At 34.6% G+C, this 13,265-nt stretch overlaps 1 protein-coding gene across 3 annotated transcripts in view; it reads left to right on the top strand.

Moving 5' to 3' along the window:
* The window catches only part of SYT1 (synaptotagmin 1), a 285,194-nt gene that overhangs the window by 57,525 nt on the left and 214,404 nt on the right, over positions 1-13,265 (top strand). For all 3 annotated transcript variants that reach the window (XM_072401415.1, XM_072401412.1, XM_072401413.1), the window contains exon 3: positions 11,231-11,286. The gene's annotated coding sequence lies outside the window, so the exon portion shown is untranslated. The remainder of the gene's footprint in view (positions 1-11,230; positions 11,287-13,265) is intronic.

A 13,265-nucleotide genomic window follows, 5' to 3' on the forward strand; every position in this document is an offset into this window, starting at 1 on the left:
GGTCTACAATTTAAAAAAAAAAAATTCATGAAAAACAGTGGATCACTTTTGGTACAGAAATCTAGACCTCAGTGTAACGCTCAGGTGGTTAATCAGTGAACCAGTAAATTATTTAAGAATACAAAAAGGAGATATCGAGATTTGAAATTGAAGAGGAGGGCAAAAGATCTCTGTATTGGTTATTTAGCTAAAAACAAGGTGATATAGACTTTTAGTATGCCATCAGGAATTGATCATTTTTTGCCTGCCATCTTGGTTTGTTCCCCTTGGCTGGTATCTGAGAAAACAATGCAAACCTATCCACATTCACAAAGGCTTTTACCTTTCTTCAACATTGGGGAGTGCCAGTGTAAAGCAACAGGGTCTTTTCACCACATCTTGTCCACCAATAAGGATGTAGGGGTTTGTTGGGGGCTTATATTAGAATATGGATGTCCTTTGAAAAGGGGACAACCAGATATCTGCCCCCTTCAATGGTAATAAGCACATGAAAACATTAATACAGTGGTTAGTAATAAAGTAGTAAAAAAATACAGAAAGCACACAAATACTTGCCAGTTTTTAAAAAATGTATTTATGCCCTATACAATTTTGAAGCATGTTTTCAAGTTATGTAAATGCATCTTCAATCATAATAACCAATCAATGTTTACTCATCCACGTTCTGGAGTCTGCAGTCCAGTCACAAAAAGGACATTGTGGAATTGGAGAGAGTGCAGAGAAGGGCAACTAAATTAATAAAAGGAATGGAGGAGCTCAGCTATGAGGTGAGATTAGCTGAACTGAATCTATTCTCCCTTGAGAAGAGACGTTTAAGGGGGGATATGATCACCCTGTATAAATATATAAACAATCCATATAGAGAACTCTCTTCCCCATTATTCACTTCGATCATTACAAAGAACAAGAGGGCACTCTGCATCTGGATGAAAAGAAATTTAAGCTCCGAATAAGGAAGGGATTCTTCACAGTAAGGTCTGTGAGAATGTGGAATCAGCTCCCTCAGGAAGTAGTTTCAGCAACTACTATAGATTGCTTTAAGTAAAAGCTGGAAGTTTTTCTAGAAGCACAGAATATAACTGGGTAATAAGGCTTTAAAGTAAAGATAAAAGAGACCTTTGATCCAGGGAACATCCGATTGCCTCATGGAATCAGGAAGTAATTTTTTTCCTCTGTTGAACCAAATTATTGTACCAGAGTTTTTTTTTTTTTTACTTCCTCTGCATGTCTAAAGGGTTTTATATGTGGGATATCTTTTCCCTAGATAGATAGATCAATGTGTCTTTTTTCAACCTAACCTACTATGTAACTATATCACTGAAATATTTGTAACCATTACCATGGTGTTAACCACTGAAAGTTTTGCATAATATGGAAACACACTGAATCCTTTCAGTGGAAATAAATGTACCATATGATTTGGAGGACAAAAAATATGAATGTGGATGCACAGAATTCATATCACCAATAAAAACATTTCCTATTTTGCTTTGGCTGCCGTAACTGGATCAATAAACTCACATTGAATTTTGAGTCAATCAAACAATGATGCTACAGATTCTATTTAGTACTTTCTGTGTGAGAAGTTGGTATTTCCTGTGATTTCGTAGCTCAGCTCTGGGTATCATGGGTTGAACATATATTTTCTTTCTGACTTAAGCAATAAGCATGGAAAAGCATCTAAATCTGGCCTTTGGGTGACAGCTTGTTAGTATTTTTGCCATGTAGCTGTAAAAATAGCAAGTTTTGCTTCCATGTGCACTTTGGTCTGTTTCCACAGCATTGATCATGTTTTTGTTATCCTATATAAATTGAAGGTCACAGCCATAGTTTAGGTTTCAGCGTGTTGTTTAGCATCAAATAAATGACTGAACTCTTTTGGTTCAGGTTACAGAGAACGGTCAAAGACTGTTCATCTCCAGAATGTACATGGCTTGTTATAACAATATCAGAGTAAATTGGTCTTTTGTATTTTTAGCTTTATTTTTTAGATGTTTGTGTTTTTTCACAGTCATCAAAACTATATTCAGCTCTAGGAAAGCTGTGTCCCTTATGTTTTGTCTCTGTGTTGATTAGAAAAATTAACTGACCCAAAACTTAAAAGAAATATCTTGTTTAGAGAAATACTTTAGGTACTATTTGTAAAACATTCATTCTAACATTCCCTGGTGTCTTCCATGTCCGTGTGTTTCAATGGCAGCAATTGATTCCCACCAGAGAATGTTTGAAGTCTCCTGTTTTATAAATAGAGCCCGTAGGGTCCATAAAATGTCAGTGAAGTATGTTAAACAACTTACTATGGGTTTGAGTCTTCTCAAGGTATGGGACATACTCCTATAAATAAATGGCCTTCCAGAAAAGAGACAACTTGTTATTTATCATTGGGAATGTAAGAGGTGTTAGTAGGGTGGTGTGTGTAGTACGGTGTTGTCCAAAAACAGTTATTTCCATAGCTGCCAATCACTGGTTGTGCTGCCTACAATACGCACCTAACCACTATTCTTCAACAGACGTCTATAAACACAACCATGAAGGATTTGGTCTAGGAGACATCTTAGTTGGTGAAATAGTGGGACTTAGGCAAAGTTCTAACACCTGATGGCTACCAAGTAGTCATCATTAACATGCTGCTTCAAAATAAATGAGTGTCCAACCACTCTATTCTTTCTCTATAGGGAGCCATGGGCCAGTATACACTGCAGCAACAGTTACTTACACTTAGGAAGCTCCTGTGTGAACTAAGCCTTAGATGAACAACAAAAACAAATGTAAAGTATTTTTGGTAAAGCAGCAAGCTGCTTTCATATCATATTCTTTTCTTCCTGGCTGGAGTTCAGCTTTGAAGGATTAGCTTTGAAACTAAAACTGAGTGTTTGTTCCCCAAAGCTGCATCTTGAAATGATTTATCATTTTTTTCTTTAATATAGTACACATTGGATTTCCTACATTGGACTTGCATTTGGAAATATCACACTATAAATGAAAGCTATATTACTGAACAAGTGTATAAATAATACATTGCTATTCAATGAGAATTGTCCCAAAGCATCACTCTTGTGATGTGTGGAGGTTCATGTGAGCTGTCTGTATGTCTGACTGTATGACTTGTTTGGCATGGCACTGTATTACTATACTAAGAAAGGTGTTCACTTCAACGTAACACATAATAAATTCACATTTAATTTAAAGAAAAGCTTAAAAAACAATGATTTTATAGATCTCTGAAAATATCAGATAACAAATGTAGGTCATAAAATCCACAAAGCTGCTAATAGTCTATTCATACAAACTGTCCGCCCCTAGAAATCATATTTTAGTAGCTCCGGAGGCATGAAAACAAGTTGTCAGTGTGGATTAGAGGGTGCAAAAAACAATACATTTATTATTTGCATACACAGCACCTATACATTGACTAAGTTTAGAACATGCATGTGTATTTTACAACATTTGCTGCTTTGCCTTCTGTTCCCTGCAGTAATACATTTTCTTTGTAACAGCAAATAATAGTTTCCCACAAGTAAAATACATAGCATACACAAAAATATATTTGGTGAATCAGACCTTCCAAAAAAAAAATTCTGCTTATCTTGCAGTCCTTCTCCCCCTCATTATGTACAAATGTGCAGTAAATTAAAAACATTAGCAGACAAAAGTAAAGAATACTAATTTGATACCCGTTCAGTGAGCTCCCTAGTTGCTGCCTTCTTTTAGGTTCCAGATAAACTAAAGCTGCATACACACGTGCAATTATTGTTGTTGGAAAGGATCTTACACAATCCTTTTCAACGACTAAGCATTGCACGATGCATGAACGGTGCTGTACATACAGCACCATTCTGCTCTACGGAGAGTGGGAGGGGGAGAACGACGGAGCGGCACCCTGCTGCGCGCTCTCCTCCTTCCCTTGCATTGGGATCGTTCATCGTACATCGTCCGTGGATCTGCCAGAATGGTCGTTCGGACGATGGACAACGGGCCCTGTACATACGTCAGATTCTCGTCCAATATTGGCCCTGAGCCGATTATCAGGCGAGAACCATTGGACATGTGTACGTAGCTTAAGGATTGCAAATGTAAAATAAAATACTACTGCACAGTACTAAAATGGCTTATTGCTAGGTTTTGTTTTTTTAGAGTTTCAAAGATCCAGGAAGAAGGTGGCTGAAAACTGGAGTATAGGTTTTTTTCTGTAAGCTGTTTTTGTTGCATTACTATGTTTCTCTTAACCGGGGTGGTGGGATTTTACAAGATAAGCAGTCCTTGTATTATGCCAAGTCTGCTATAGATAACAATGTTTGTTTGTCTACACAGTACATTGTGTGAACAATCTCCGTTACCAACATTCAGAGTTGAAAATTGAAGAAAAAGTAGAACATGCTCCTACAACTCTTTCTGCTAAAAGTGACTAAGGGAAATATTAAGTTTGACTTCAAAAATATCTGTTGCCTGGCTGGGTACTGTGTCAGTGCCTTTTGGGTCATGGACCTGGAAATAAGACCTTAAATATTACAGTGGTCTTTTAGCGATTCAGGAAGAATTGATGCCAGTGCAATAAATTATAGCCAGGAAACTATAACTTTCAGTAGAAATAGTTATTTGTGGTAACCTTTATTGTTATTTCTTTATTACAAATTGTTTTAATAATTAAAATGCTTTTCCAAATCTTTTTACAAAGTATAATCATGAAGCACAAAATAGAAATAGACAATGCTCAGTTTGGACATTTTAATAAATAGATCTTCTGATAGATTGCTTGGCCATTATAATAAATAGATTTACAATGATCAGGAGCCTAAACCAGGAGCCTAAACCAATTCAAAAAGGCCGTGTATTAGACAGATAAAAGACTTACCAGAATTCCATTTTTGATGTTAATTGGCAAATGGCTCGAATTCTTTTGTATGTAAATGGTTTTGGGATAAAAAAGTGGCAGATTTGAATTGTTTTGATTTAAATGAAATTACCTAATTTAAATTTAGAGTTAAATTTGTCCTTTATTTAACATGTACTGCTATATGTGTAAATGTAGGAGAAAGGCAAAAGATAGTAAACACTCAGAAGTATTGCTCTATTATGAATGTCTTCATTAGTTGTAGGATTAAGGCTTTGGTTTGTGCAATATGAGCACACAATTACTTTACGTCAAAAGTACAAGTTTTCTACTAGTTGCTTGAATTCATGTTCAAGCTGTAGGTCAGTTATACCAATATTTTGATCCCAATTAGATTTTTTTTCATACAAATGTACACAAGTGCAGTTTATTAATACTTTTGCATGTGACAATTTGCATGCTAAAGGTTTCCAAATCTGTACATTGTTTCACACATGCAGTAACACCTTTAGTTTAAAAATGTGAAAACCTATTTGATGGCAAGGCTTATAGTTAGAAATATTACTTTTACACATATCATTACCAGAGTTAAAATGGTTAACACCTGATAAACTATGTGTGTGTAAGGAGCTATTTATTCTTAGCCTTTTTTGGAAAAGCAGAACTGTTGAGAACATTTTTTTATTACTATTGCAGCACTGATACCTTTTCGCAAACCAAAACTCCCAGGATCCTGTAATGCAATTCACCATCTTGAGTCCCTCATCTATGCACATTCTAATTTGATTCAGGGTAAGAATGAAATGTAAATGCCTTAGCCACTTAACCACATTGCTATTAGGTCATAACATTTAGTACAAGTAACAAAATCTAGTAAATAGGACCCTCAAATCTCAGAGGGTGTATTAACTTAATGTCTCAGATCTGAAGCAGGAAACACAGGTTACAGTTTTTGTGGCCTATTGCACAATCTATCACACATTTTAGCCAATGGACCAGCACGTAATATACAATTAAACATGATTCAGGTCTAATACAACCATGTTGCTTGCATCAAATTAGCATAACTTTAAACTTCCAACACTTTTCTGTATTATGTACTATATTATAACTATATCATGAAACCAGCTTCATAAATGATATATATAAAATCTGTGTTTAACTGAATGAGAAAATCCTAATTCTCTTTGGTTGTTGTCAGTACTGGAATACAATAACCTCATTTCACTTGTTGCCACTGATTTCAAGTTGTGTTGTTAGAAAAGGAATGGACTAGGAAAGTGACTGTAAGACATATACAATGAATAACAAATATACACAAAACTGGCCTTTAAACCAAAATAATTTCCTATTTTAGAGGATGACAATCAAAATGTTCTACAGATGCCAATATTTTCATATGTTTAACCTATGAAACATTTCAACTTGCACACAATGATACAAATTCTATTTGACCTTTTGCTGAGTGTTGACTTATTTCCCAAGTGGCAGGCAACCACCATGGCTTATATATGTTCAAGCATGTTGGGTTTATGTTATTTTCATAAAAAAATGTCTCTAAACTCCTGTTCTAATATATACAATGAAAGTAATCATGCCAAAATCAAAAGAGCCCTATTAGGAGAGAATATATGACTACTGCCCACTTGTATTCCAAAAAGGATTTGGGGAAATCTATCTGTAGAATTGTCAGACCCCATCAGTATAATCAGTTTCCTAGTGTATTACAAATATTAGATCTTCATGTGCTATTCCAAAAACATTAGAACTGCTAGCAAAATCATGATACAAAAATCCTATTACCATTTACTAACATATAACGATGCTCCACAGAGAACTATAGCAACAGTCCTACCAACAACTTGACAAGTGTAAATGTGTAATATAAACTTTTGCTATTTCACTGAATATTGTATTTTACAAATGTGTAATTTCTAATGAAAGAAAGACAGGGGGATGTTCTTCCATAGCACAAACCAGTCATTTTCTTAGCATGAATATATTTTACAATAAAATCTTAAATAGAATATGCTACCTGTTTGGCTAACATGCGTTTTGTTTTAGTGACCTGGATAAGTATGCAGATCAAGACCTCTGACCTACCTGATCTGTATTGTTATTCCAGGCCAGCAACTTCAAAAAAGTACAGAATAAATTCTCTGATTTTTGTAACTGTTTTTCCTTATTTTTTTAAAAAACATTTTAAAATATAGATGTTTAAAACAGATACTAATCAAGTAAAAAAAAAAATGAAACAATAGATACTAATAGCATTTACCTATACCATTTTATAGTTTTAGTTAGCTCATAGTAAGCTTCACAATAACATCTGCAGTTAATGTGAAATTTTTAGTATCACATCACTTCATATAGGTAGTAGGTAGCATTGTTATCAGCTACACTAATTGCTTCATTACAGTGCGGGATGGAAGAGCTTAGATTTTGACTTGGCACTCAGGAAATATAGAACGAAACTGAGCCGCCACTGTTCCAGCAGGGTTGAAGCTAATCTTTTGGATATATTTCATTCTCTCATGTATTGCAAATCCTTGAATCATAAGTGTTCAAAGTACAAAATGACCCAAGTTTGGAAAAACAAGTACAGAAAAGGGAGAAAGATCATTTTTAGGAAGACAATGGAAAAATATTTTCCATATAAAAATAAACTGAAACAGTAGCAATCTGGATTACTTAAAAGTTGTTCCTAGATAATTTAATTTGACCTAAAGAGAAAATAATAATGCTGAACTACAAGCAGATATTAAAAAAATTACGCCAATGCATAAAGTTATGTTTTTATTACAAAGTGTATTTAATTTTTATTTGATAAAATCCCCACATTTAGTTTGCTTTTAAGCCTATTAGGATCCGAAATGCAGCAGCAGTGAGGTAATGAAACTAAACTAATCCTAAAATGTAATCTCTTCAAAATCTCCTTAAGAAAGGTCGGCTTTGGGCAAAGGCACCCTGCTCTTGCTGCTATTATGGAAAATAAAAAAGAAAACAGAATAAAATCTGCACTTGTCCCCAGTGGCTGTAATTACACTGACTTGTAAAGAGTCCATTGACTCTTGTTGAGTGGGTAAGATATAAACTAAACCAGAATTCCTCCAAGGGCTAGGGGCTTTTTGGTGGGCAGCATGGTGGCTCAGAGGTAAGTGCTCTGCTCTTTGCAGGGTTCAAATCTCGGCCAGGACACTATCTGCATGGAGTTTACAGGTTCTCTTCTTGTTTGCGTGGGTTTCCCCTGGGTACTCCCGTTTCCTCCCACATTCCAAAAACATGCAGTTAGGTTAAGTGGCTTCCCCCAAAATTCACCTTAGACTGTTTTAAAGACATATGACTATGGTAGGGACATTAGATTGTAAGCCTCTTTGAGGGACAGCCAGTGAGATAACTAAGGACTTTGTACAGCGCTGCATAATATGATGGAGCTATATAAATACTGTGTAATAATAATAATAATAATTGAGCAGTAGAAGATAGATTTTCCACCAAAAGCTATCTTGAGTGTTAAGGAAAAATGTTCCACTGACATCCAAAAACTGAAACTTCTCAGCTGTACACTAATGTAAGGTACTCTTCTGCTGACCATCAATGTAAGAGGCCATTTTTCTACTGATATCTGTGTTTTCCCCTTTTTTTATTTGGTATCTTTAGGACCCTCTGTAAGCGGAGTTGTGTATTAGTTTCTTTAAAATGTTCTGCAACATTCTGATCACACTAATGTACATTGATCTTCAGATCATCATTTTTAGCGCAGGCTCCCTAGAACCAAAAATGAACAATCTAATGTCCCTACCATAGTTATACGTCTTTATTACAGCATAGAGTCATTTTTTTGGTGGAAGCCATATAATCTAACTGCATGGTTTTGGGATGTGGGAGGAAAGCGGAGTAGTCGGAGGAAAGCCACGCCAACACAGGAGAACATGCAATAAAATTCAGGTACTGCTTGAATTTAAATAAAAAAAATTTGATTGTATATATGTGATGTGATAATGAATACAGAACTGTAAAGATTTGTGTTTCTTTACATAGATTAGATTATTTATATCTTCTTAATTAACAATGTACCAAAGAAAAGAATGATATAATTAAAATATATAGCAAAGGTTACATTATCAGTTTTGTACAAAAATTTGAAAGCATGATTTCAAAAATGTAAAAATATACCAAAAGCTGTGCTATGTGCTATGGTGCAGAGAAGCACATGGGCAGATGCCTTAACATATTTTTAAAATGGGAAGCTGCTCAGGATGATGATCTATAGATAATGAGCCATGACAAGTCTGTGGTTGATGAAGCATAAATTCATTGTAATAGAACACAACGAAATCCAAATTTTGTCCTAAAAATATCTGTCTCTGTTGAGCACAGCAGCACATCATGTCTAAACCAATCCACAGTTTAAAAAGAAAAACAAAATTGATAAAACTAGCTTTTCTAGATTGCAACATAACAGTTGTTATACTTTTTACAGTATATGATTCATACAATGAATATTTACAATGGCTGTAGAGAATACACTTTTATTAGTGAAGCTGGGTAATCCAGCCAACCTGGAATGGATTTTTTCGAAGTCATTTGCTATTTGCTAGCAAATGTTTTGAATCCAAGACCAGATTAATTCAAGGTTTGCTATATTACCCAGCTTTACTGATGAAAGTGTATCCTCCCTGACCTTAGAAAGTTTTTAATTAATCAGGTCCAATGTCTTTAACATCACGGAACAAGTCCAGTTGAAAATCAGTAACTACAACCTATACAATAGTCAAAGACAAACTTTAAACTACATGCATATGCATGCATGCATGCATATGCAAATTACATATATAACAGTGTAAATGCAAAATAATTTTACCTATAAATGTATGTGTTTTTCAACTTTTCAAACTGGCAACAAAATCAGACGTTACAGCAGTTGTATTCTTTTTATTAGAAGGGAATTATCTGTGGTAAAGGGGTTTGCAGTGATTGCACACTGAAAGTCTACAAGATATGTTGTTTGCTTTTTTTTGATGGCTATTTATGTTAAAGACTAGGATCTCAAAAAATGTACCTTTTGAATGCGATGGGTGTGTTGGATTGTTTTTATATTCCTTTGCAAAAGGTTAGGTGTTCAAAGAGAATACTATTCCTGAATACAGGTCATGGATTTCTAATCCACTAATTTGTTTGGGACTTTTAAATGGTTCTTTATCTGCCCACAGGCACCATCTGCCGAAGCTGCCGTAATGACTTGACAATCATAGAATTGACTGAACAAGAAAAAAAACAGTTAATCCAGAGATAGTAGAAATTACGTCAGACTCTCTTTTAAGCCTACAGCTGGGCCTAATCCTGCTAACCACTAATGTTCATCTAATATTAGATGAACTACTGAATAGTTCTACTGCTAAATCTGGATATTGTAGCACTGCCTGTTAAAAATTTCAACACAATAATTTGCCGACAAACATAATTTGCGAGTCCTTGGTAAAATGGAATTATTCAAAAAAACATGCATACGATTAATATTACAGAACAGAATAAAAAATATATGGTGAGCCTACAAAGGCGTAATGCACAGACAATATGAAGGGAAAATGGTAAACTGAAAATTAAAATAAGACTGTAAGAAAACTAAGACGTAACAAAAATACTATTGAGCAAATATCAAAAATTATGGTTACAGCTTCTTCGCTAAGCTTGTTTTTGCTTCTATTGAAAATCATGTTAATGAAAGCAGAGTGTATGAGCAGTCAGTAAGTTGTCCAACTAATGCTCTGTAAAGCTGTCTACAAATAGCTTTTTCTGTCTCTGTATCACAAGATGGTCAGATTAGGCTCATTCCCACTTAAGAACCAATTTGCTCAGTATGCTCTGATGGGAAACTTTGCTGCATCTTTTTGATCTCTTACAATATGTGCTGCTTGTGATTTTATTTATTAAACATTTTAGGCACCTGTTTGATGTTTTCTTTTAGCTCTGTAATTTTAAACCAGGCTATGCTCCAACCAATCAAAGATGAAAACAAGACTCCATTCTCAATTTTTACCATATTGTAGGCACTAATCGGAAACATCAGCCAAGTTAACAACCAGCTTGTGAGAGTTGGTGTATAATCATTCTTCCCAAGTAAGGTCCTGCTGTCCTTGATCCAGCATAGAATTTATTCATGACAAAGATTGCCTTTCCAAACACAAGTCTCAAAACGGAAGCTTAAAATTCATTAGGGATATGGGTAACCTTTATAATGTTGACATTTATGTGGTGCTTTGGCTCAGAGTAATATGAATACATTTCTCAGTTTATTTTATACGGTAATGTTTTAGGACAACTGGTGTGATGGAAATAACAGAGATTATATCATACCAAATTGTGACAACAGCATTAATAAATTACTTTTTTATTTAGGACGAAAAGGAACGTGCAGCTGCTCCTAGCTGGAGAAATCCAAGCATTTCTATTCTGTAAGTATACAACATGCTGTTTTGAAGATAAAAAATATTTGATGTAGATATTTGTACATGCCTAATACTATAAACTTTCTAGTTTCTATATTTAAACAACAATGTATATTGATTGAACACAACGAGGCCTGAATCAAAGATCATATGTTAATATGTTGGTGCACTTGATTTAAAAAACGAAAAAATGCAAAGGGCTATATTTGTAAAATAAGGATTCCCTCAACATTCCCTCCTGGGGATCATCCAGATCTATGTTTTTTTAATGGCAGTAATTGATTCCCACCAGGAAATGTTAGAAGCAATGTCCTTGTTTTATTGATAAAACCAAAAAACGAACCTTTTCCTTACAGTTTTTCCTTTTTAATTAAAATGGGTATTTTTATAATAGTTCTATTATTTTAGTCAGATAGCCCCTAGCCTGTAGCTGTAGTTACTGTGTGATAGTAAGATAGAAGGAAACAAGCCACAGAACCTTAAAAGCAAACATGACTGCCCCAATGTACACATTCATTTACAAGCAACATTGCAATAGTTTTTGAAAATGATAAGAATTTGTACATTGAAGCATACCTAGGTTTAAAAGAGCATCTAGACCCTGCAAATACCTATATCCTGCAGAGTGCATCTGACCCTCGTCTCATCATTCTTGCTGTTTTCTCAGTGCTACGCCAAGGAGGTGATTAGCTGACTCTGAGCATCCTTTCAGCATCACTGCTTTTCCTAGAGACATGACAAAAATGAAAAAGCAGTAGTCAGCTGGACTTTATGCCACCCAGCAATGGTACATAATTTAGAAAATTTCTTGCAGTGAAAGTGGTATTGGGAATCCGTGACCTAAATTTATTTGGGGTGATTTTTCCCCTAAGCAAGGTGTTAAAAGAAAAAGTGTACACTGAATAGAGATATAAAGAAAAGGGTAAAAAAGTGCTAAAAGAGTGAGGAGAGTCATGGCTAAGGAAGGAAAAAACTTCCTGTATGTACTTTCTTCATCTTACAACACTTCTTCAGTAATTGCCCTTTGAAGATCATTGCCTTTAGCTATCATCAAGATTCAGAATTTGTCATCATCTTTCTCCCTGCACTTGTACACAACAGTAATCAATCATGGCTCATTACTAATTATCATGCCCTCATTATTTTTTCATAACTTACTGCTAGCTAGTCTTTTAACCCTTTCTTGAATTTGCAGTATGTTGTTTTAACTAATAAATGTCAATGTTATATGTGGTTTTGATGTTTGGTCTCCAGTGATGTTTAAAGTCAAAAAATTAAAACAGTAGACAGTGGTTTTAACTTTATTAGGACTTGTTTGCAAATGTAACCCTTACACAAATTTTATTGTTATCTTTTTTATCTTTTCAATACAATGTTTTTAAACTTGATTTCTTTTCAAATCTGTTGAAAATGTCTTCATGTAGCTAAAAGCCTTGGAAATATTTTTAGTGCAAGGATTAACATTAACATGAGATGAAGATTAACTCAGAAATTTGCTGTAGGTAATTTTAAGGTTTTTGTAGTTCATCTTAAAGTGTATTGGTTCCTTTATTCATTTGCATGGTGAAAAAAAATCATATATTTGAGATCAAGGACCAAACAGCACATCAAAGACTTTAAAAATCATTACTTATAAATCCTGAATACTGAAGGAATATCATACATGGATAGTATTTTTTGTTCCTCTCTACAGTACTTCATACTAGATTAACGAAAAACCAGTTTTATCATACAATAAATGTATTCATAGTGCTTCTGCGTGCCAAAAACAAGAAAAAGTATATACAATGGCTACTATTTTCATGGTTAATCCTGGGAAACTAGCATTAAACAGTAAAGGCAACAAAATAGGGATCTCGACACACCTTTAAAGCGTATATGGAGATAGGAACACAAAACTTCATCAGATCATCTTGAATAGCAGGGGGTATACTATGGGGGTTTATACTATGAGTATAAATATAAAATGCAGCAAACCCAATTAG

The sequence above is a fragment of the Pyxicephalus adspersus genome, chromosome 2 (genome assembly GCF_032062135.1).
Source record: "Pyxicephalus adspersus chromosome 2, UCB_Pads_2.0, whole genome shotgun sequence".
Taxonomy (NCBI): Eukaryota; Metazoa; Chordata; class Amphibia; order Anura; family Pyxicephalidae; genus Pyxicephalus; species Pyxicephalus adspersus.